This window comes from Anser anser, assembly GCF_964211835.1.
Source record: "Anser anser genome assembly, chromosome: 11".
Taxonomy (NCBI): Eukaryota; Metazoa; Chordata; class Aves; order Anseriformes; family Anatidae; genus Anser; species Anser anser.
In genome coordinates, this window is record NC_139732.1 from 23,965,581 (window position 1) to 23,990,937 (window position 25,357).

General features: G+C 46.2%; 1 protein-coding gene across 14 annotated transcripts in view; it reads left to right on the top strand.

Moving 5' to 3' along the window:
- The window catches only part of ZFHX3 (zinc finger homeobox 3), a 623,242-nt gene that overhangs the window by 515,909 nt on the left and 81,976 nt on the right, over positions 1-25,357 (top strand). The window lies entirely within an intron of this gene.

Consider the following 25,357-nt stretch of genomic DNA (forward strand, 5'->3'; position numbering starts at 1 on the left):
TGTGCAAGACAGTATTAGCCTCTGTTGGCTCTCTTCTGTAAGGTGGGTCATTAAGCTGTATAAGATTCTTCAGGAGAACTTGAAGGCTTTTGCTGTTCTCAGAGAAATAGGTTATTCTGGCGTTGAGAGGGCTGGGAGGAGGGAGCAGGGAGGGAAGGAAGAAGAGGGCTGCCATCACCGTGCTTTAATGCTCTGCGTATGTTAATGCTGGGATCTGTGAGCAAAGTGGAAGTGCTTGCAGCTTGCTTGAAGCTAGAAGAAGGTGGGCAGAGAAACCTGCGTATGCGCGCATGTATTGGCCATGCTTTGGCCAGAGTTAGGAGGCATTGCAGGGTTTCATACATGGTAATATTTGGCCTGTGACTGCTGTCTTGTTTTCCTTCCTTAGTTGTTTGTTAGTTTGTTTGTTTTGGCCTCATTTTGTGTCTTTATCGCCATCTTTTTCCTGACCATCTTCTTTTTCCTGACTGACTTCTCTTGTTCACAGCCCCTCTCCCCTTGCTTGCTTGAACCCTCTGGGCTGTAACCCAAGAGGAGCTCCGGATGCAGTAAATAGTCCTTTCACTCGCGCAGCAGAATTGCTCCAGACGTTTCTATTGATTTTCACTGGACTTAAAGCTTCACCTTTTTCTCTAATCATCCCATAATGGCTTTAGTATGAACAATCAGGTACGAATTGCCATAAATCTAGGCAGCCGCATACCTTCCATTCACACATGCTATCCCACTCATTGCCTTCTTGTTTCTCTCAATTTTTTTATATTCTTTCTATCCTTATCCTTTTTTCCCCGCTTTTCCCCAAATTGAGTGAGATTTTCTTTATGTATGAAGGTACATATACAAGCAGATCATATTTTGTTCTTATTAATTGCTTCTCAGTTGTTTTTCTTTATGTAATGGGACTGTAAAACTTGACATCACACTGTACAGTATCCCACCCACATCATGGTGTGGGTGCATTAGATTTCAGTACTCCTGGATTTTTCCTGGGAATGCACAGTTCCAGCAAATTCAGAGGAAAGATGTGACCAGGAGCATTATAGAAGGTTTGTCTAGAAATGTGGCTGTTGGACTTGCCTGGAGAAGAAGAGCAGAAAACATTTCTAGTGAGTTAGTCATTGAGGCCAAGGTTTCTGTGACGATCACTCTTACCATCATCAGCTGAGAATCAACATAGTGCAGCAGAGTCTGGCTCTAAAAGTGATCACACCTACCTTTATGCCTCTGCTCTCAGGTAGGCAGGAGACCTGAGGAAATAAAATCAGCTTGGAAATTGGGGTCATGAGTATCCCACTGAGGCTTTAAAAAGCCAGCCGAGAAATCAAATCTTCTCTGTGATATTGAATTTGGGGTACAAAAGAGGTATTTGAAAGCTCTATTATGAGTTTTAACACTTAACATTGTTCTCTTAAAAATACTAAAAATTCTGGGTCTGGACCCCTTCATTTCTAGTGATTTCTACTGGGGAGCTGGGGAAGAAACAGTTGGGGCACTTCAATTGCAATTCAAAAAAAAAAAGTTTTTAAAAAAAAGTCAGATATTGGGGACCAGCCATAAATCTATGTAATAAAGATTCCTGAAATGCTTTCCTCAGGTGAAGAGGAATTGTCAGTTTTCAGGTTCATAAGAGGCCTGGGGAGGTCTCAGAGTTGCTACAGTACTGCTTTGCTTCTGACACAAAAGCAGTGAGACACTAGACCAAAAAAAACACATTTCAAAGAGGTGAAGTCTGTTGTGCAGTCCACATATTAGCTTTCTAGTGTGTCTGCATAAAGTCTGTGAAATGCACAGTATGGGATTTTCTTTGTTTTGATAAACCACAGACTATTTTATCATAAAGTGTAGCTCATGTTGCTCTGCGTGGCTGCTCACTTGCCTGCTGTGGTGGGGGACAGCAAAAGGTAGGATTCGCAGTGTCTCACACCAGCATTGCTGGAATCGGTGTTTGACTTTATGGAAAAACCCTTCTATGGATAAAGCGAGTTGTTTGCTGAGGCCTCAGTGCAATTCTTGCAGTCTTCAGAGTGATTGTAATGCTGTGTCTCTTTTGATAGCTGAAAAGATGCAGCGGGAGTGGGGGTAGTTCACAGAATGGTTTCTCTTCTCTCAGGCCTTGGTGTGGTCTGCAGTAAATTGAGATTGATTGGATGTTATTTTTCCTCTTGCTAATGTAATCCATTAGCCTGGCACATGCATAATCAGTTTAGAGCACAGTTAACTGGATGTAATCGAGTTCTTCCCTGCCTGCTGGAGAAAATCCTCTCCAGATGCTGCTGGGTGAGAGCGCGCACTAGGCTTATCACACACAATCCTCCTTATTCTGCTTTTTTTGCCATTTTCCTCTTAAATTACATGTTATTGGCTGCTTGCATTGCCCAAGAGCCTCTTCCATTGGTGCTACATGTTGCCAGAAATGTGGTCTGGAGATGCTGTTAGCCCATAGTCTGGTGAACCTTTCAGTTTTCTCCTGCAATGCTTCCAGTGCCAGAGGAGGAGGGTTGGTCTTCTGCTGCCATCTTCGTCCTGCACATCGTAATAGCTTGCAACAGTCCTCCTCCCTGGTCAGCGATGAGGGGGCAGGGATGCAACTGTGGGGTCCATGCTTACAATGAGGAGCTGGAAGGATCTGGTAATCCTTTATCCTCTTGTTCCCCTAAATCCTGGGGCTAAATAGGAAATTCTGTTGTTTAACTGGCATTTACCTGGGGAAGTACCGTATTTGTGCCTCTGAACATGATTTTTTATCTCCTTTGTGTGGTTTGTATTTTTTATTTTCTCGGAGAAACTACCAGGAAAGCAGGAGCACCACGGTAAACATGAGTTTAAATTTCTAAGATGTCAAGATGTGGTTGTGCTGGTTTGAGGTAGATGACAGATTTGAAGGCCCTTCATGCCCTAGCTAGGACAGCCAGATGAGTATCGTATGAGACTGGGGTTGAGTTGTGTCAGCGGTTGTAAGCAGAGAGGTGGGGATTGTGCAAACTCTTTACAAGTGCAGGGGTTCCGTAGCAGAAGCTAAGCCTTGTCTCCTCGTCAGCACAAAAGACTAGGGCAGACTCGGAGCACAGCAGCATGCCCCACATCTAGGAGAGGTCAGGCACGAGTTCCCAACATCTATTGCACAGGTGGAATTTCCAGGAGGGATTAATCTGCTAGAGCAAGAGCCAAGTTTGGATGTTTCCTACAACTTCCTGAGAATCTCTAGTTCAAAACCTGTAACTCAATCACAAGCCTAAACAAAGAACTACTGAAGAAACGCATTGCTGGCCAGACTGCCGAATGAGTGCACTCGATGAGTTCGTTTAGTGTTTTCATTTTTCTGTCTTTCCAAGTGCAAAGTAACTTTCTTAGGGACTGTGGGGTCTGAAGGAGAGGGTTTGGGCTATATGTTACCCTACCTAGAGCTCCTTGTTAAGTAGGAGAGGCAGAGCATATAGGAGAAAGCCTCCTTACTATCAGTACTCGAGATACCAGGAATAATGAAACTTTCTGGCTCTGTGCTGCCCTGGAAAGAAAGAGAGATGCCCAGTGAACCTCGTGAGAACACAAGGTGCAGCTACAGACCCGGCCGAAGATGGCGGGAGTTGCCTTCCTCTGCAGCTCCTGCTGTGCGTCTCCTCCGGCCTCTCCCGCGGGCACCGCAGGAGCCTTCGCACCTTCTGCGAGCAGAGGCGGAACAGGAGCGGCTGCAGCAAGATGCTGAGCTGGTGGCATTGGGGAGGCAAGCTTTTACGGTTCCAGTTAAGCTCAATATATGAGGCAGACCAAAAGCAAAAGTTTATGTTCTGTGTGGTGTAAATTAAAGAGCTATGGTGGGACTGTTCGTCTTAAATGAAGGTACTGATTAAATAGGCACTCGAGAAAGCTGGTGGAGAGGAAGATAATTCCGAGGACACTCCAGTGTGAGAGTGCGGAACACGTAAGTGTGACAGGGGTTAGGGTGACAGTGTGCATTAACTTACTTGACTCTAGTAAGCAAAACTCCAAAAAGGTTTAATTCTCAAGCTATAAGTGGAATATTGTGTAAGATGCAGTTACTGAATAACAGTGATGTGATAGTGCATTCAAATTCAGTGTCCTTACATAGTAAAAAACAAAAAGATCATCTACTGTAACCATATCAAGCTTTGAAGTAAAAACTACATGAAAATGGGTGAGCTAATGCTAAGGAGAAATTAAAAGGGTGCAGTGTGCGTAGATCACGAAGGATTTACTTAAATCCACATTAGGTGTTTGGATTAAATATGTACTACCCATGAGAAAAACTTGAAAATAGGAAGAAAAAAAAAAGGGGGAAAAAAAAAAACACAGGAAAAGTCCCCAAAGTCTGACATGATTAAATAGGAAAGGAGGGGATGTGTAGAAAAGGAGGAGGACAACCACAGTACAGGGTGGGGAAGGAATGATTTTTTTCCCATGTTTCACAGAGAAGAATTCAAGGATGCCTCTTTATGTAGGATAAATCTGAGCAGTGGTCTCGGGTGGAGGTGCCAGTGCAGGAGCAAGTCAGTGGGGTTAGCAGGGCTCTTCACTGAAGAGTTCTGCAGGAACCTGCATGCAAAATACAGGCTTGTGGCAGCCATGTGTGCCAGAAACTGCAAAGCACTGAGTAGACAAGTGGATAAAAAGTGTAATAAAAGCCTTAGTAGGCATATGTATTAGAAAGGGAAGAAACAGGCTTTTGGAAGAGGAAGTTTTCTCAGTTATTTGAAAGAGTCAGACAGCCCACAGACGGGGTTGGTGTGGCTCGTGCAGGCCAGGGGGATTTCCAGAGCGTTTGTCAAGGTTCTCATTTAATAGCTCTTAAACAAAGATGCAGGTATTGTCACTAGGAGAAGAGACCCATGAATGGATAGCTAGATAAGGATATGAAACAAAAGGGAAAATAGAAACTTACTTTCACCATGGAGAAGAAAGGCTAGAAAGACGTGTGGTTTTTGTTTGTAAGTGATCTAGAAATGGTGGAAAAAGCAAGCTTTAAAATCTGCTATAAGTTTAAGAAGAAGGAAAAAGGAAAGGAAAAAAATCCTTGATTTTCCTGATCACTGAATATCATTTTTCCTGAGATGAGCTAAATTGAACATTTCAAAAAAACAAAACAAAACAAAAAAAAAACTAGAAAGAGTCCAGAGAAAGCAGCAGAGATAATACCTGGACAGAATGACTTCTGTGAAGGCAATAAATAGACTTTGGGATTAGCTTGATGCACAAATCCAGAATGGAGCAGAGGAGGTGAATAGGCAGCAGTTGCTCACCTTACTGTCCTAGCACAAAAGTAAGGAACATCTGGTATGATTAGCAACAGGTTTAAAATGGGGGCGGGGGGGCTTTTTTGTGCATCACTTCATTTACATGTGAACTTCATTGCCATGGGATATTGCAGAGAGCAGACGTTCAGGTAGATTGAAAAAGGAACTGGACAGATAACACGAGGAGTTGGTACACTGGTGCTCATTAAATGGTAATTAAGATGCAAACTCTGGCTCAGTGAATTCTCAAATAGCTGGTAGCTGAAACTTTGATTATGCACTGGGAAAGAATTGCTTTATATCCGCCCTTTTTCCTTTTACAAATTCCACTGCTAGTGGCTGCTCTTTGAATGGATTTTGGATGGATCAATCCTTGATATCACCCATTATGGCTGCTGTTTTGTTGTTATCAATACTCCTGTCTACCAGCATCCACATCGTGACAGCTTGCTGCTTGCCCCTGACTTTCTATTTTGTTAATACTGTTTGTCATCTTTGGAGGTTTGTTTGTTTGTTTTCCTTTACATAAGAAATGCTTTAGGTATCAGAAAATGCTAGTTAATTAAAATCTGGTTGCCTTTCCTTTTGGAATTAATGCGAGTTAAGCGAGCCAATGTTCTGCAGTATAGTAAAGCTGAGAGTCATCTCATCTCACCATTTGGCTGACAGTAGATGTTTCCTGTAGGGCATCAGTGTATAAAAGCTCTACATTTTATCAGGTAGGGAGTTTTATAAAGAATTATCACAGGTTTTCGAGTTTTAACAAGAGAAAAAATCAGAAAATTAATGGCATCAACAAGAAGTGAATAAAAGGAGTACTTGGCTTTTGGCTAAATGATAGGAGAGACTGAAGTGGAAAGTAGTTTGTGTTTCTCCTCCTTTTTTTTCTCATGCATTTTAATCAGCCTACCAGAAGTTTGGAAAACTCTCTACATAGTCCCATCCTTCTACACCTGCTGGCAGAGATCTCTTGTCACACAGAGTACATAAAACTTTAATCCATGGCTGTTGCCATCAAGTGGTGGCTTTGCTTTCAGACCCTGGAACCAGACCAGGCTTCAGCCTCACGTAGGGGTCCTGCAGGAGAGCTCTTCTCAGCATTGCCGGAGCTGTGTGTAGTTCGCATGATTCAGCTTTGAAATACTGAAATGATTTAACGTAGGCAAAAGGAAACGTGTTTGGGTTTTGATTTTTATCAGAAACTTCCTTCAGTCTCTGCATTTTAAGGTTCTTAGGGTAAAGCTGCCCACAAAGAGTCTCTCGTGCGTGTTACAGAGGATTTAGAGATGTATTAACCTTTGATTTACTCACTCTCTGACTTCTGTGTGTTTTGGGTTCATTTTTGCAAGTTTATCTTTTGAACTACAGATGCAGCATCACAGCTCTGAATTACACTCATGAGTAACGTGGATTTTGCCAGAAGCCTGTTTAAATTACAAATTATAAGGGACTTTTAACTGATTTCCTGCAAGGTCTAACTTAAAATTCCAATGGTAGCTTCACCAGTGAATATCCATTTAAAAGTCTCCCCACAAAGTTGTTTTTAAAGCTGGTCTCTGAAACCTTTAATTCAAATCTGCCATCCTCTAGTCTGGGATAAACTCACGATGAAAGATAAGCTTGTGAATCGAAACAGTTCTGAGGGCTGCAGCGTGTTTAAATCTGGAATGGACTTTGAGCCTTGCTGAGCTCGTAGCCTGAGAAACTTTCTGAGCTGCACCCCGGTCTGCACAGACGGTGGATCTCAGACCGAGAGGGGCTCTGGAGCTGGGCCAGCCTGGCCGAGCTGCTGGAGGTCAGCCCGAGGGTTGGTCACCCCGCGCGGGGTGGGCGGCTGAGCCAGAGCGCGCGTCTCGGCAGGCTCTGCCTGGTGGCTGCCTCCCCGTTCGCTGAGATGCGAACCGTAGCTGGCTTCTGCGCGGAACTGGCAGCTCTTCACAGTACAGGAACTTACAGGAGGAATGAGCCCCTGTGATCCAGTTCTGTTTCAATATCCTACTGGGATCGCCAAGTATTTTAATACAAAAAACAGTCGGGTCCATTTAACCCTTTCAGTAGCCTCCCTCATGGGATTGCGGTTTTTCTGAAATCTAATTGAAATCTGAATTATTGAAAATACAAAGCACTGCCTGCTGAATGCTTTGTTTGTGGACTTCAGACACTTCAGTTCTTCTTTCAGCAGTTTTCCAGTAAGTACTCTGCCATGTGCCTACCAAAGAAATCACCCTATAACAGAAACAGATGAGAGAGATACTGCAACTGGAACAGGAGCCAGGAGCAGGTGCTTGGTGTAGCAGGTGTTAGGAGTTAACCGAGACAGGTATCCAAAAGCTCACTGTGAAACAAGATTTAGAATTCAAAACATTTGTGAAAATGGATAAAAAAAAAAAAAAGCCAGAGACCACCTTGACAAGCTGTTATCATAATCTGTGTAAATTTGAGATATTTTTTATGGCTTTGTAGCAGTTGCTTGTGAACAACTACAGATAGCTGAACTTGGTTCCTCTCTGGCTCTCTGTGACTGGGGGGGGGTTGGTGGGATGAGGCAGAGCGCTGGGCAGTAAGATCGGTCTTGCGAAGTTGTCCTGGACCTCAGCTCTCATCTCACTAGATGTCACAATTTTGATGAGGCAGAAATGTGCATCTTGCATGACCTTTTCCCATGCATGATGCCAGCTTTATCTGCATTTTTTTTTTTTTTATCCCAGTAGCTGTGGAGCACATGAATGGATATTTAAATTTTGCACACCCCAGGCAGGAATTTCTCCCCTTTTGGATGGTGCTTGTCAGTACAGATTTTCAGATAGTGGGAGGATGGAGGATAAGGTGGTTATGGGCATTGCTCTGATTTGTTGACAGCTCTAGGAGATCTTGTGGTGGTGTAAGCTGTCGGGGAGCCTGCTGTCCCTCCGGTACTGTTGTGGGAGGTTGCATCTCTGCAGAGGAGAGCGTGGAGGGTGTGAATGTGTATTCAGAGATCCTGGTCTGGATCCAAAAGACCTGCTTTTTTTTTTTTTCTCCAGGCAATTAGCCACTGTGAGTACAGATTGATGCAGAAATGTCTGCTTACTCTCCTGCCTGCACATTTAGCACTGTGAAGAGGAGTTTCAGTCAGAACAGCTGGGCTGAGATCGGTCTGAGATGGGTGATAAGCCTGTTTGTCAGGGGCCTCAGCCTGTTCCTGCATACACCTGATGCACGTAGTCAAAGACAAGCAGATAGGACTGGAACAGCCTGGGTGTGATGGTGCTGGAGCGAGTGGGTAGAGGAGCTGGGCAAGTGTTTTGCACAGGGCTGCGGCTGGCACATGGCGTTGTGTGGCAGGGCTGTAAGCTCTCGCTTGCCAGCGTCTGCTGAAGACCTGCATTCAAGTGGTTACCCGTTTCCCCTGCCAGGCAGTCCCGTGCCCCCGTCGGGGCAGCTGTGTTTCTGCTGTGGGTGGTGTGCGCTGGAGACCAGGAAATGCTTTTAATTCCTTTTCCCACTTCAGGGGTAGAGGGGCATCAGGCTTTCAGTGCAGCGGGTAACAGACCTTGCCAGGTAACTAAGTGCAGCTGCAGGCTTTTTGATGACATGCTTTGTTAAATAATGGATGTCCGCTTGTTAATGTCCATCTCGAGCAATGGGTTGATTGGCAAGCTGGGAAGGACCTAGCGAGTGCTTTCCCCAGCCGGTTCAACGTGATGTGGACTGGAGTCATGAATTCTGTTAGGCTGTATTAGCGCTACCAGGTTACAAGGTGCTTTGTCTTCTGCTCTCCTAGATAACTGAGCTATTTTTGAATAAACTTTTCTAACAGCTAAACTTCCAAAAATTACTGTGCAAGCGATATGGGAGGTTCTAGACTTGCTATCTCCAGGAAATTGATTAGATTACAATAAATAATGTATGCATAATGCATAACTTAATACCGTAGTGTTTTTTTCTCGTACTTGCCAGTCCTTAAAGACTCTGGTTTTGCACTGTATTATGTGCAATCAAGTTCTGCAATTCAAATTAGGCAATAAGTTACACTTGTGCAGCAGGTTCTTTGAAAGTTGTGCCTTCGGGTACAGTTGGACAAGCTCTGGTAAACCTTATTGCAGCTGTTTGAAGATACCTGTCTCCAGGTTACATTGCCTCCCTGCCAAAGACTGCTCCCCACGCTGCAGGGCTGCGGGGCAGAGCGCGAGCCTGTCGCTGCTGGAGCGTGCGGCTGCGTGGGCCCTGCTTTGCCCGAGGCACTGCCGCCTGAATGGTGCTGGCAGCACCTGGGGAGATGGCAGCAGCATTTAGCGAGTGTTTCTCTAAAACCTCACTTACATCGGTTTGTTCCTTGCTGAGTTTGTTCTTCCGCCGAGTTCGCAGGTCCCTCTGCCTGGACAGAGTAAGCCGGTGTGGTGGCTCATGGCAAGGAGCGGACTCCCGCTCGCACGGCTCTGGGAGGGACTTGACGTGTCTGTGCAGAGTAAAGATAATAAGCAGGCATTGGAGTCAGTTGATTTTTTACAGAGTGCTGTATCATTGTTCTCTAAAACTGCCTTCCCTCAACTGTATTTTGAATCCTTCCTATCACCACAAGCCGCAAGGAATTAACAGTCTGGATGTTATGGTACAACTTGGTAAAACTGATGTGATCAACTTGCAGTAAAAATACTTGTTTCAGTACTAGTTTGATTTATGTCGGAGTTGTCTTACACCTCAACTGCTATACTGCTTTTGTCCTGACAGCAAAAATATATTTTTTTCTTCTGGTTCTGCATTTAAAACGGGGACGTGGATTTCTAAGGAGGTACTTGTATTTGGCCATTGAATCATCAGTGAAGTGCAGTTAATCCCAGGATCCTGTTGCCTCATTGCTCTAAACATCAGAATTTTTCTGTGCTGCAGAACAGGTTGCAATGGCTTGATGCAGTTGCTGTCTTGTCACACAGCTTTTTGTGGGCCTGACTTGACTCCCCTATTGTCAGCTTGGGGTCTTTCAAGCTGGAGTTGTGGGGAGAGTGGAGAGCTGATGCAAGAGGCAGAAGCCAAGATGCTCTATCTGATTTGAGAGAATGCAAAAAATTTGCATTTTATCCATTTATTTCATCCCTTCTGCGGGGCCGCGCATGGTTACAGAATTTGCAAGTATTGATGGACGTGATTTGTTTGGATTTCAGCACCTTTGTTTGGTGGTTATGATTCTCTGACCCGCTGTCACTTATTTCCCTTCAGCTGCCTAATGGCCTCTAGACTTTATTTCTACCTCTTTTTTTGTACGTGCATTGCAGTCCTGTCTCACCCGCTCCTCCTGTGCTTGGAGAACGATAGTTACAAAGAAAATCACCTGGGGAAGTTTCAGGCAGCAGTAACAAAGCCTATTTCCACAGAGGGGAGGCTAATTACACAGCTAATTAATCCAACAGATGTCACTTTAAATGCCTGTTTCTTTGTGATTCTGTTGCACACATCATGCTGGTTAAACAGACTTCATGGACCCTGTTCAAAATGCCTGCACAGGCTGTTGGAGACTGCCGTTTTAGAACCCGGTGTGTGGTGTTAGTTCCCCAAGGTTTGTATCGAGAAACTAGTCCTGGAGAGTTCAGTCTAGACTTCACTCAAAACAGACTGCACTCAGAGTGAAATGCCGTTTCGTGCTTAGGTTTGTTTTGAAAAATCTGAAATAGCAGTTGCAAGTATTGAAGTGATTGTTTACATTCCTGCTCTAAATGTATGGAAGAGAGGTGGAGACATCAGGGAGGAGAGACCCCTGCCTGGTGTACCAGGAGTGCAGTTTGACTGGAGGAAAACAGAATTTGGAAACCTGAGCCTCTCCTCGAGGTCAGCAGTTCAAATCCACTGCAGTCCTGTAGTGCCTGAAGCCGCTTGACTGTCTGGTGTGAAATGTGGTCTGTCTGGTCCTGCAGCCAGCAGCTCCTGTGCCGTCAGGAGGGATCCCTTACTCTGTCTCCCTGGGGGAAGAATAAACGAACATTGCTCCAACATCCAGAGCCAAGTATCTTCTCGTAAGGGCAGCGAACGTGTACAGGGGTTGTGCACCAAGAGAAGGGAACAGTTTGTTATCCTCCTGTGGAGCTGAAGGTCAGTTGTCACCGAGTGACAGCTCTTGTCACCTCTTCTGACACTCCCTCAGTTTGGTCTCCTGCTGTGTTCGATCACCAAGCTGGAGAATTCAGGGATGCTTGTAGCAACGTGGTGCTGTTGGCACTGGTGATGCCCGGGTGTTCTCTGTGCTTCGTGCTCTTCTGAAGGCTGGTAACGTTAAGGCAAGTTGTGAATGCTCAAGCAGGATATCTAACTGTCAACCCTAGGTAAACTATGTTGTTGTTAAATACTGCCATAGTGTATCTGAACGTCCCAATTTGAGATTGTGATCCTTAAATGTCCCATTTTCTGGGTGTATGCTCTCCTAATTTGGCATTTTCTTCCACTTTTAAGAAGTGGGCAGCCTCCAGCTCTGCTAGTGTAGTGAGAACATACCTTCTGGGGACAAAAGACTTGTGCAGAACTGTCTGCAGTGCTGGACAAAGGCCAACAGCACTGCACTCAAAGGGTGGCTGCTGGAATCAGAATATGCACACACTGCTTTGAATATAACAAGTGACACAGTCTTAAAGACGCTGGATAGAGCCGTGTCGTATGAAAGGAGAGAGACGTTCGAGGGGGAAGAGCATCTTTCTCGGGGTCTTAACATTATCGGTAAATCACAGTTGGCGTACTTGATTCAGCGTAATGGATGTGTTCTCATTTCCCACAGCTGATGAGGATTATATCAGCTTGGTTTAACAGTCTCATTTTCTGCTCCCAATGCACACTTGTTTTAATGCGTTTCAGTTAATGAGGTAGAAGAGAGAATGAGGTGTTACTGTTTATGTACAGACAGCAAGTCTGTGCAGAGGGCTCTGGAGTCCGTGCAGTCCCTTTCCATTGCTCTCAAAGGGACAGCATTAGCTGGCATTTATAGAAAATTTATTGGCTGTGGTTTGCTCAGGTAAGTTTTTTCCTGCTAGAGTATATTTCTCTCTTGTGCCTTCCTTGTGCATTATTACAGGCTACAAGTTGTGTCACCAGCAGCCTGACTGTGGGCAAGGGATGTGAGCGAGTCAAGGTGGCCAGAAGTTTTGTCTCACAAAACAGCACAACAGGCAGGCTGTGGGCAAAGCTGCTAAGGCCCACCTGGGGTAAAAAGTTCACCTGTGCCCTAAACTAATTTATGGCTGGGGCAATTCATTCCTCCATTGTTTTGCTGCGGTGGTGTTTGCAGGTCTCGGTCGGGGTCAGGGCCACTCTGTGCCAGGCACTGTGTCAGCAGAGCTCCGTGAGTCCCTGCCCGGGTGGCTCGTGGTGCCGGGCACTGTCCGCCCCCGGGGCGCTGTGCCGCGCCTCGGTCACGTGCGGCGGCAGGAGGAGCGCCGGGGCGCCGGGCTGCGCCTCGTGTGCCCGAGCGAAAGGGCTGCTGCGTTCGTGGAAAAACAGGTTGTCCTTGCCACGAAGGCAAATATTTGCTGTGGCCGGGATGGAGCTGCGTTTCCCAGAGCAGCATCCTGCCTTCCCCAGCCCTGCGCCCTCTCGCTGCTGGTGAGGAGTGCCTATAAATAGTTAAAGCCGTTATCTAATGCCTGGCCGGGCGCCAGCTGCTGGCATCGCTTGGCTGACAGCGCGCCTGAAAGGCCTGCACATTGTACCGCCTTTGAAGGTAAAGCTGCTGTTGGTTTAAGCGGGAATTAAACAATTACCGCGTCTTAGTTCTCCCCACCTTCGGTGGATTGGCTCTATAAATTGTCAGCCTGTTGACATTTTAATGTGAATTATGTCATATGGTATCCCCTTTGATTTCAACATGCCTCAGTTTGTAAATACACGAGCCTCTCAAAGGATTGTGGTTAGCATACACGCAGGAGGCCTCGGGGTTTTTGGTGGGGAAGGAGCACAATGCTCGTCTCTCGCAGCCAGCGTGCTGGCACCGCGTCTGGATCTCGAGGTGCGCGTGGCAGCGGCCGCCCCGGGGCCCGGCAGGGCGCCCCGTGGTGCTGCGCATGTGGGCAGCCTCCACGGCCCCAGCCGGGCTCACGCGGCGGCGGTGCTGGGCCTGCTGCCCTCCTCGGGCTGGGGAGCCTCCTTCCCCGTCCCTGCGAGGGGCGGCAGGCTTCTCTACGCCTGCTGCTGGAGTCGTGCCGGTGTCCGAGGGCCGGCTGCAGGCAGCCAGCGCCTTGCCGGTGCCGTGCTCAGCCTCGGCACCAGACGGTCCTCGTGTCCCGGTGCCGGGGACTGCTGCCGGGGTGTGGATCGGCTCCTCCATCAGGAGCAGGAAGGCGATGGCTGGTCAGGGAGCAGCTGGGCAGTCACACGGAAAACTTCGTGGGAGGTGGGTTTTGCTCGGCAGGGAGCAGCGCGGGGCTGGAAGGAAGGCAGAGGCAGGAAGGGCTCGTGTGGGTGAGGCTGGTGTGAGGAGGCTGCGGCGAGGTTCCCCAGCTGCCCCTGGGTCACACTTCAGTCAGGCAGGTCTGTCCCTTGCCTGGTATCCTGCTGGGTCTCCTTGCAGCCTTGTCCCCCTCTGCCTGTCGCCACCTTCCCCAGCAGGTGCTGCAGAGAAGCTCCTGATTTAGCAGGTCATGACTTCTTGGTCAGCTCTCCTTTCTTTTTTGAAACTGGCTCAAAGTAGTTGTTTTTTCCTGCGTGTGCCAGGGGAAGGAGGATCCCTAGACAGGGTGCGCAGAGGAGTGAAGAGGAGGGAGCTCTCATGGAGTGACCGACAGCTCCCCGCACTCACGTGTGACTTGCTGCCTCCGGCAAAAAGCCTAAGGGTGCCCCAACGCAAGAACTGCCAATGCAAGCTGTGATGCCTGCAGCGTTTGTGGAAATGGTTCACAGCTCCAGGGGTGTTGCATACAGTCATGCCACGCTGGGATGGTGTCTGTACTTGCACGGGTGGTCGCAGAGCGTGGTACCTGTTGGTGAGCCTGGGGTCAGTGCCCAGAGGAGGAAGCATGAAGAAAGATGGTACTCTTGAGCATTTCTGGCTGTTGGCCACCGGCTGCATTCCTTGAAATTAAGCAGACGCTGATGCATGTGCACTGCTGCAAGTCCTCTGGGGGAGATCAGGTGTCCCAGAGCCAGTTGCTGAGCTTGCACTGACCATAGGTGGGAGAGAGTAAAGACTTTGGAGTCCTCCAGGCGGTGTTTCTCAAGTCACAGGGTCTGTGTTACGGACAGCTTCTGTCTGCCTGTGTGTGTTTCCTGTTGTCCCACAGGGTGGGAACCCTGCTTTTATTGTTTTCATACCTACTCACAAAACTATTTTTATTGTTGATTTTTGACTCACCTGGATTTTCTGGTGTATCCACTGTATTGCCCAGAAAGACCTATTAAAATGGCTGTCTCTGGGCTGGGCAAGTAGATCAGCCAAGCTGTGAAAGCAGCATACTAACCTCTTAATGGAACGTACCAGCCTTGAGTAAGTATCTTTGCAAAAAAGTTAATCCCACATGGTTCTAGAAATGAGAATTGGGCTACTGAAGTAAATGAAGTTACACTTGCAATTTATTAAATAGGATTTTAGAAGTCTGCCATCTCTTTGCGCTTCTGCTCTGCTGTGAGTGGACACTGTTCCTCCAAAAGGTTTTGCTGCTTCCATTTTATTTCTGAATTGCAGTAGTCAGTAAGTACTCTTGGTGCTGCTCAGTGCTGCCTTCCTAGTGTTTATCATTTACCCTGGGTGTGTCTTCACAGACTACACATTGTGGATTGCAGATCCAGAATTCTTAAAACCAACAAATAGTGCACCTCGCTTTTCCCGGGAGCTTCTTTACCTGTATACAGTAAATACAAGTGGATGCAGATACACTTGAACAAAGAGAGCACCAAAGAGCAGAGGCATTTGTCATCTCAGGTTTTATTCTTCAGTGTTCTTCCACAAGCTCCATATTTTCCATTTTTGTAGTCTCTCTTGAAGGGAATTGCTGGAACTAATATTCAGAGCAATTTTCACCTCAGGTAGATCCTTCTGTAGAAGTATACGACAATGGAATTAAGTTTTAGACATGTAGGAAATTTTACGCAGAAATCAGTGTTACAGTTGCACCAAAAAAAAAAGCACTATATAAACTCAGGAAGCTAGAGGTTCAGTCTTTGTGGAAATCTAAATATGTTCAGGCACAGAAATCCCTCCTCATTTTTTGTCATGCCCAACACTGTGTGAGCTGTAGGATAGATAACAAAGCAATGGTCATTTTTCCAGAGCTGAAATTCTTTAAGACTCTGATTTCTGTGTGTGCTCCTGTGGGGTGGAGTTTCTTTGTTTTAAAAAATAAAAATAAAAAATGGAGGGACCATTACAGTCTGTGGAGTGAAGCTGTGGTATCTTACCTTGTATTTTCTGAATGAAGTCTCAAATTTCTGTTCTCAGTTCTAAAATCTCACGTTAAAAAGCCCTAGGTAAAGGAGAACTTGGTGTATCCTTTTGTTTGATGAGTTAACTACTGACCTTGTTCAAAATGCATGCACCATTTCATGTCTGCGCTTATTTAGCTTCAGGTCATGAGCACTGAATTTTGCTTTGGCTTTTCCTAAAGATAAAAGAAACCTTTACTATGGGAAGTTTCTTGTACAGATGCTTGCCAACTATGATCATATTGTTGTTTAATTTCTCTTGAACGAGGTAAAAAGATTGAACTGAAATCTCACCGTAAGGCTTACTTGGCTCTGTCCTATACTGAGAGCATAAAACTAGGAATGATGCACAAACGTGTGTTGTTCATTCAACCTGAGACCCAAGTTTGCTGAGTATTGGAGTCCACCACTCCCTTGGGCTGCGCTAGGCTTGAAGCCTTGCCTGTGTGTTTCTCAATTGTCTCAGCAATTCACTAGCGCAGGATGCACGTCTAAGGTTTAAACACATCATATGCCTGTAATGTTTTAATGGCAGATAAGCCCTTACCTTTATGCTGGCAAAGCTTTTGCTGGGAGCTTTTGTAGTGTTTTGTCATGCTATCATGAAACTGATAAAGAAAAACAATGGGGTAAGGAAAAGAGCATCACATGGGGCATTTCTAACAATCTGAAGGAAACTTTGGGTTGTTTTATATTCATCCTCAAGACTGGAGCATATTGAGCAGTTTAAACTGAATTTGCAGCCAGCAACCTTTTTTCAGAGCTGCACAAAGCCTTTTCATCCTTTGGACAAAGTCTGAGCTGGTGTTCCGGGGTCTGCAGCTCATGTGGGTGTGAGGAAGAGCAAGAAGCTCAAACGGGCTGCTCCGATCAGGAGCCCTCACTCCCAGTTCCCGCTCTCCTCACATGCTTCAGCTGCTTTTCTTGGGCTTAAACCGTTTAGAAATGAAGACTGACAGCAAGGAAAGGGGCAGCAGGTATCTTAGGCTCTCTCTTATTTCAGGTTCAGTTTCCTGTTTGTGTGGGCTAAGAGGTTGCGCCAGCACTGTCTGTTGGAAACCCACAGGCTGCTCCCTAGCTCTGTACAGTCACACTCGCTGTTAGTTTTGTGGCAGTGAAATGCAGGTTGTTTAGTTTCTGCCCTTCTGTTAAGGATGGTGTCTCGTCTGGGTGTTGGCTCATGATGAAGGGATTAAAAAAAAACAACAACAAAAAAAAACACCTACTGCTGGTGCAAAATGCTGACCTTTTCCACTGAGGAGCTTGGAAAAGTCTGCAGCAAGGATGCGAGGCTGTGCAGCCCCAGCCTCCCAGGGCATCTTAGGCTGGGTTTTCACTTATTGTACCAGTGTCAGTTGGGGGTTATGGAAAAAACATTACCCCTACTTCTGGCACTTATGCAAGCTGAGAGCCTGTTGTAGGTGAAGCTAGAGCAGCAAAACTTAACCCACTTTTGGATTACGAACTGCCTGAAGGACATGTATGTTATACACGAGCCAAACAGTGCTGCTGCTGTGAATTGTTATGGGCCATTGATGCGTCCTTTCTGGCGGAAACCAGGCCTGAGAATGTGTGCTGGTAACCATTGTTTGCTGCAGGTATTCCAGGTAAATACGGGACAGGCTGCAGTTGGAAGGCTTCTCACCAACAGTACTTGGTTTGGTGGCTTTCCTTGCAGAGTGTTTGCTCAGCGGTATGGGGCATGGAACAATTGCCTGAATTTATATACACGCTTCTTGATACGCATTAGTGTCCATTCAGTTCATGGAACTACTCACAGCCATCTTAAACATAGAAAATTATACTTCAGGTTGCCTTAATTCATCCCTTTGTGTGCAGGCATTATGATAGTTTTTAATTATAAGTATTTCCATACATATTTTTCCAGTAGGATTCTTGCCTCATTCTGTGAATGAGTAATTATTCCATTTCTTTTTATCTTCCTCTTTCATTACATTGCCCCAGGCTTTGTCTAATACAATCCAAAGCTTTCACTGAATGAAGAATTATTTATTTTCTCATGGGCATTTCTGTGGTGTTCTGTGTTCTGTTTGTATGTTTCACAGACACTTAATGAACTTACCTTCCCAGTGCTCGTCTGAAATCAGATGGTGCTCCTATCCTTGTGTTTTGGGTATACTGAAGCACAAGAACTGCATCAAAGGTGGTAATTTTAGATGCCCAGCTTGGTGCCCAGCCCTGTGGCCTATACCTCTGAAGAGGGGCTGCTCTACTGGGGGGGCTTCACTGGTTTTATCTTGCTCTGCCAGTTTTCATTTCACCTTCAAGGCCCAGCTCTCATCTGTTGGAATTATTATATATTTCCTCTTTCCACTTCCGTTCTGTCACTCATTTAGTGCACCTTCCTTTGGGCAATATGGGAGGAGTCCCAAAAATGCAAACAGTGCATTGTATTTGTCCAGGATTCTTGAGTATCCTGAGCCGATCCTGTAAGCCCAGCAGAGGCATTGAATAAAGGGAAGATGGGTGCTGTGTGGGATGCTGGAGAAGGGAGCAGAGCAAAGGTTGGTGATGATCACAGAATCATAGAATGGCTTGGGTTGGAAGGGACCTTAAAGACCATCTAACTCCAACCCCCCGCCATAGGCAGGGATGCCACCCGCTAGATCACATTGGCCAAGGCCCCGTCCAACCTGGCCTTGAACACCTCCAGGGATGGGGCATCCACAGCCTCTCTGGGCAACCTGTTCCAGTGCCTCACTACCTTACAGTGAAGAATTTCCTCCTAATGTCTAATCTAAATGTCTTGTTTTAGTTTTAAGACCATTCCCACTTGTCCTATCGTTATCTATCTGAGTAAAGAGTCCTTCTCCATCCTTTTTATAAGACCCCTTTAAGTACTGAAAGGCCACGATGATTCTGATGACTTGGAGGACGCACTACAGCAGATGGAGTTCTGGAAGGGCCGATGGCTTTGTGTCTAGGGGTACGCACTGCTGTGTTGCAGGGGTGCTGTGACGAGGCAAGAGGACAGAGTTCAGGCTTTCATTGGCCAAGGTTGCACAAAGTTCTCCCGTTGACTGGAAATAGTGAAAAGCGTTTCTCTATGAGGACTGGTGACGAAGGATGAGCTTGGTCTGTTGTTCCTAAATGCATTCTTGTTGGCCTGTGTGAAGGGAGGTTGTGTCATCCATCTCTTTGATATTGATATTCTTCGATTTATGGAGAGGATTAAAAAATTGTCTTGTGTATTGTTGTTATTGTATGGTTATCTGTTGGGATTCAATGTGGTACATTGCTGTAGGAAGTTATAAAGAAGCTATATGAAAACAAGGAAATCTTCAGTCTATCATAACGCTTGTAACTTCTCTAGAGATAGATGAAACAATAAATACTGGGCGAGGGAAGTTAATCTGTGTCTGTAGTATTTTATTAAATAACGTGAACTCAGTGTGGTTTTCTGTGGCTGGTTCAATTTCCCATATGGTTTTTGGAGCATTATTACAATGGTCCCTTGCTGTGCGCATGTCCGCAGGAGCGCTGCCAGTATCGCCCTCCTGTGCAGCGTGGTTCTGCAGAAGGACGCGGCTGCCGTCACGCTCTGCGGACGGGCTGCGCAATTTTCAGTGGCCATCCCTGGGTGGCTGGGGCTGCACCCGAAAGGACTGGTGAGGACTTCCTGGGGGAGCATCCCACGTCTTGTCCCTCCTTCCGCATGCCGAGGCCTGGGGTCCTCAATGAAACTGGAGCAAATTGTCATCGGGGCCACATCCCCCTGTGGCATGAGTCTCCTTGTGGCGCTCCCCAGCGCATTGCCGGTGCCTCAGCTTTGGGCTGGCTGTGGTGAGGAGCACACAGGGTGCGAACGGTCCTCAGCCTTGTCCTGCAGGTGACAACCAAGTTGACAAAAATGTACAGAATTCTCGAAAGCCTTGGAATGGTGGATAATGGCTTTGAAGAAAGGAGTGCTCTCCGAGCTGTGCAGTTGACAGGGGCCTTTCCCTGCAGGGTAGAGCATCTCTTTCTGGGGGGCACCAGGGAGCTTTTCTTTTAACAGAAAGAGCAATGAGGGCTGAAAGCGAAGAGGAAGAATACTGTACCTGCTGCTGGAGGGGTCTGAGAAGTAAAATCAATCATGGGAGCTGAAACTTGTTTTCAAGAATAGCATGCGGGCTCTTATTTGTTCTGGAATGCCTTTTCGTAACTAATTATTATATCTTCAAAGTAAAGAATTAATCAACTATGACAATGTATCTGACTTCTGAGTTTACTATTTTTAGTGAAAAATCAAGTATACCTGAAGCAAATGGCATCAAAGCAATATCCATGTCCCCCCAGCAGCAGTTCTTGGCTTAGCAAGAAACTTGAAGTTTCAAGTGATGTTAAAGCACAAGTTCCACTGTTGAAATAACATTATTTCAGTTAAGTGGTGGTTTCTTCCCCAAAAGACTTAATAGAGGGGAAAACACTGTTTTAGTTTTATCTTCTCAAAACAGTCTCCACACAGAGAGGGTTTCAGATACTTGTTTTTATCTCTGAGCCAGCCCTGTCGGCACAACACCAAGCGCGTGGTAGTTGCCGTGCCTTTGCAGTGCATGGGGTCTCCTCGGAGGTCCCTCACAGGGTAACACATGGATCATTCCTATCACTGTTGGAGGAAATAATACAGCACCTGTACAGATAGTCCCAGTCTTTTTCTGTGTTACAGAAAGCCTTTTTCAATCACTCAACAGCCATATAATTACAATATGGACAACAGATTTTTTTCCTGCTGAATTTTCAGATTTCCTTCCAGCCCTTTTGATTTATAATTTGCTTTTTATCCGATGCTTTTCCATATTCACAGGCTGCTCCAGTTCACCTGACTGTTCACAACTTAACAACTTGGGCTGATCTCATTATTTTCAAGTATACGTACAAAATATGTTAAAGAAAAACTGTCAGTAATGAGATATTTGAGCCTGCTTTTGGTTACTGTCTTGTCTTCACATTCAACTGTTCTTTTGCTGTTTCTTTTCCAAACATTGGAAGAGGGAAGGTTTCCTGAATTTCCTCAGCTCTTGGCTGTCCCCTGGACTGAGAAAAGCCCTGACCAGAAGATTGACCTACTGCTTAGTGATATGGCTCTGTCATGGCAAAAATTTTGTTGCTGTCTTTGTAACTTCATCCTGTTGCTGTCCATACAATACTTTCCAGGCACTGCTTTTAAAAACAAAGCACAGCTTTTCTGTCATATTTCCCCAAGGATGACAGCATCCATGGAAAATATGGAAGGACAAAGTGGTACTTCCCTGAGGAGCAAAATGTCCTCGGTTCAGATGTTGGTTAGCTTGCAGCGCTCCAGAGGAACCCCACCACCACCAAACCGCCGCGTTGCTCTGCAGAAAGTGCCAAGTAAGGCTCCGCTTGGGTTTGGCACTCCTCATTTGTAACAGGAAAGTGTGTTTCATGTGAAGTTTATTGGGACCGTGTTTGCCAGAGGTACACGAGTGAGTAGCAGTAAATCCCCTTGCAGACACTCAGGACTGTCCCGGGCCGTGCAGTGGGAGCCTGGGGAGCTCGGGCTGGACCAGGAGCATGCAAGGTTGAGGGCAGCACTTCCTAGAACAGCTGATAGGAAATGTACTCTTAGCTGCACTTCGTTTTTATCACTATAATTAGCAAGATCAATGCACACACTCCCCTATTCATCGCCACATATAGCAGTGCTTACGCCTGTGCCTCCCTGGGGAGAGCTGTGTAGATTTTGGGGATCTGGAAAATTCTAGAAAGTTGCAACTGTCCAGGAGTAGAGCTCTTGTGATGGCAGCTCTTGTAAGGCAGTATGGGAGACAAGAAAGTTTTGTGGCGGTGAAACACGGGCAGACATTTCTCTTTTATCCTTTCCTCAGCTGCTTTTTTCTGTGCTGGGGTGAGAGAGGGGATGGCTGGCACAGCTGCACAGCACGGCTGTACACGCGGACTTGTTCTCCTTCAAGCATACAGGAGAAATCTTAGTGATGATGCCTTTGTATTTCCAGCGGTCCTATGCAGATTTTCATCTTTTGGGATCTCTTCTAACGAATGATTAATTAGTACTTTCAAGTCTGTTGCACAGTTAAAAGGGGCGGGAGGAACGTTGTGAATGCAAGTTCAACCTTTCTTGGCTCTTGTTTTCTGTTAATCTGTGTCATTTTTTGTCCACCGACCCTGGGGGACTGTGAATATGTGGGGATTCTGCTCATCACAGCCTGCATAAACAATGTCCTCGTTAAGAGCCGATCAGCTTAGCAAGGCCCTGTGAAGAAGTTAGCTGCCAGAGATGAGCAGGAGCTGGGACTGTTACCTCCCTCTGGGCTTTAGCCCCTCCTCATTAAGCAGGTCCGGGCTATTGATTGGGAGCTTGTGTTTGGAAGAGTCTTACTTACTCCATGCATTATCTTGACAGATTGATCAGACCTGATTGAGAACCTCTTAAAGGAACGAACAGCTGTAATGGGAAAGTTGGACTCTGTCATCCGTTAGGATGATTCTGGGAGCGAGAAGAACGAGGCTGACATCTTGGAGCAATTGTATTTACAATTAACATGGCTGAAAACGATTGCCTCTATTGATCCCCCCTTCCTGCAATTACAGCCCCATTGTTTACATTCCAGCACTTCAGTTATAAAAAGGAAATTCAATAATTATTGCATTATTTAAAGTTAAAGTGCCACAGAGTTTGCTGGCTACGCTTGCTGGTTGATTTAACGTTCAGTAAAATCCATGCTGAGCTCTCCATCTTTAAGCTGAGCAATATTAGGCTTTTAATGAGACTTCAAGGGCTGGTGGAGCAAACCCAATTTGCTGGATGGCTTTTGAGGCCGTTTGTGGGGGAACCCCAAAGCGTTTCAGAATGGCAAGCACCAGCCTCACGGCCACTGGGGAGAGCATCTCTGGCCCGCATCACCCGCCTGGCTCGGGCCCGGGGGGACAGCTCTTCCCATGCTGCAAGGGTCATCGGCTGTCACTTACAGGTACTGATATCTATTTGTTTGCCCTGTGCGATGTTACTGACATTTCCCTAAGTATGCCAGGTCTCTGCTAAACTGCCCTGTGCATTGTTGCTGGGATCCTTTCTGAGGAAAGTTGCTTGTTGTTTCTAAATATGAAAATACGTATTCAGAAGGTAGGGAGTGGTTGTTAACTGGGGCTTTCAGTGGTATTCGTGAAGCCTTACTGTGTGATTCAGGGACTTGCATCAAGTATCTTGGCCTCTTTGGCAGGAGAGAGTACTACATTTCCAGCCTTTTGAAAAGAAAAATAAAGATCAGAAACCAAAAAGTAAATCAAAATCCAGTTTTGTTGCGCAAAATCTCCTTGTCTGTATCTTGTGGTGGTGTTCTTAAGGACTTGGGTGACACTGAGAAAGCTTTAGGGGCGGAGAGGAGTGATGCTCACCAGTAGGGCCGTTCAAGTTACCGCGGGCTAGACTGCAAAAACTTGTGGCCACAAGAGTCTGCACTTCCCAGCATTTGCAAGCTGCTAGAAGGGAGCTGTTACGCAAGGAGCTGGAGAGGCTGGAAGGAGCGAAAGGTTTTGTAACATTACTTCTTCAGAAGCAGTAAACAATTGCAGGACATTGAAGTACAAAAGATCACAAGTTCATCTTTTGAACCTGCTGCATGGAGAATCAATTTTTTCCTCCTTTCACAACATCTGGGCCGGGGGGCAGCTGTGTGCACGCCCGCCTGTTCAGCGCCTAGCCAGCATGTGTTCTCGCTGCCTGCGCGTCCTCCCCAGCGCCTCCCTCAGCTCCAGGAAATTCCAGCCAGGCCTGCAGGTGTGAAAGGAGAGCAAGACGGATGGGTCAGCTCTGACTTTTATGGAGTACTTGGAACAGACCAGGATCAGACAGCTGCTTCCACATGACTTTCATTAAAAATTCAGATTCTTCTCTTCTAGGAACGTGTGATTTATCTCATGCAGCAGATCAGAGGCACATGGGATCCAAGAGACACTTCTGAGGTCTGCTGCAGGGTCTGGTCCCTGTCCACGGTGACCTGTAGCCTCACCTCTAGCCCTGGTGTAAGGTTCATGTCTCACCCAGCTCCCTGGGAGTGCATCAGCCCAGGCATGGTTCTTGCTGGCATATGACATGTTTCCTCCCAAGCCCGTTACTAATTACCCGTGTCTGACTTCACCCTGAGGAAGAGTCTGTCCCACGACATCCTCCTCTACTGCGGATGTGCTCGTAGTGCTGGCGTGCCTCCAGCAACTCCTCCCGAACACAGGAGTGTTTGCTAGTGTTGGCTTTCACAATAACCATGCGTGGTTCAATATCTCACATAATCTCTGCTGTGCTTCCCTGGTTCTGCATGCCTTGTGGCTGCTGCAGGCTTGTCAGGGGTCCTGCTGGCTCCGTGTCCGGTGACTGGTGCTGGCTGGCCGTGGGTGCTTGCAGGAAGACGTAGGAGCAGTGCAAGCTACGGCAGTGCTCCCTTCCACAGCTTTTGCCACCCCTCAGCAGTTTTTGGCTCCATCTTCCTCACTTGCATCTGTCACATCTGTCAGTTCTGTTAAATCGTTATTAATTTTACCCGTGGAAGCAGAATAGTTGTTGTCCTGAGTTCAGTGGTAAGAGGAATGCTACGTGGGGGGAAGAGACACAATTTGATTTCTGACGCAGTTCTTCTGAAAACGTTCAAGACTTGAGGACTTCAGTGGAACGTTTCTTAAAGAAGTTCTTGGTAATTCAGAGGCTTCTCGTTTTGTGGAAGGATTGTCCTGTAATGTGAGAACCAGCTGGAGAAAATGACTTCAGAAGCAATTTGAAAGAGATTTTTCTAGACTGCTTCTCAGATATCCATACCACCATGTTTGCTTTACCGAGTGATCAGAACTGGTAAGCAAGAAGTGTGTTTAAAAAAAAAAAAAAAGGGCAGGGTAGTCAAATTGTGGTGCGGGTTTTTTTTTGTGTCCCACCTAGCATTCTTGCACACACCTCATATTTAGTTAAGATCTAAGTTGCTGTTGAGGCTGGAGATCCAGCTAGCCAGCTGCTGGTGAGGAAGGATTTCTTTTTGTTAGTATCATTTCCTATTTGCTGCATAGAGTTAACAAAAGAGATTATTTTTCCGCTTTGGGTTTTGGCCCTCATGCCCATTACTTCATCTGCGTTTCCTGCCTGCAGACACCTTGATCTTAGCAGAAAATCTTTGTAAACCTGAGAGGGGAGCTGGAGAACACAACTGCTTGTTGGGGGCAATTACGGAGTTTCTTTCTACTGTTTGTTGTCTTATTGAGGTCTGTAGAAGTTGAGGGCTATACTCAGTCTTGCAGAGCTTTCTTACAGGGTCTACTGCTTTTTGTGCCACCAGGACCTCCTGAGGGTGGAGGTGCAATCTCAGGGCTTGCAGAGATGGTTGATTTCACAGCTTGCAGACCAAGGACTGGTGAGGTTCCCACTCTTGTCAGCGTAGGTTCACCATGAGCAGCTTCTAGGGCCCTCCAAAGGGGAAGCAAGTGATAAAGTTAAGATTGCATAGAAATTGTGCCTTTTTTCTAATGAATAATAAACATCAAAAGGAACAGGTAGTTCAAAGTGATTATGACTCCTCCCTAGTGAACTAGGGTGACAGTTCAGATACGCCCCATAAAAGTATCTGACCCACTAAACATCGCAAATGGATTATGGAAAGCAACTTTGTCCCTTCTAGCAACAGAGTGCTGTAACAAGCATCGTGTGTTCACGTTACCATAGGAATTGAGCTCTTTACACGATGGGTGTAATAAACTTGATGCAGAAGAGGTTTCAA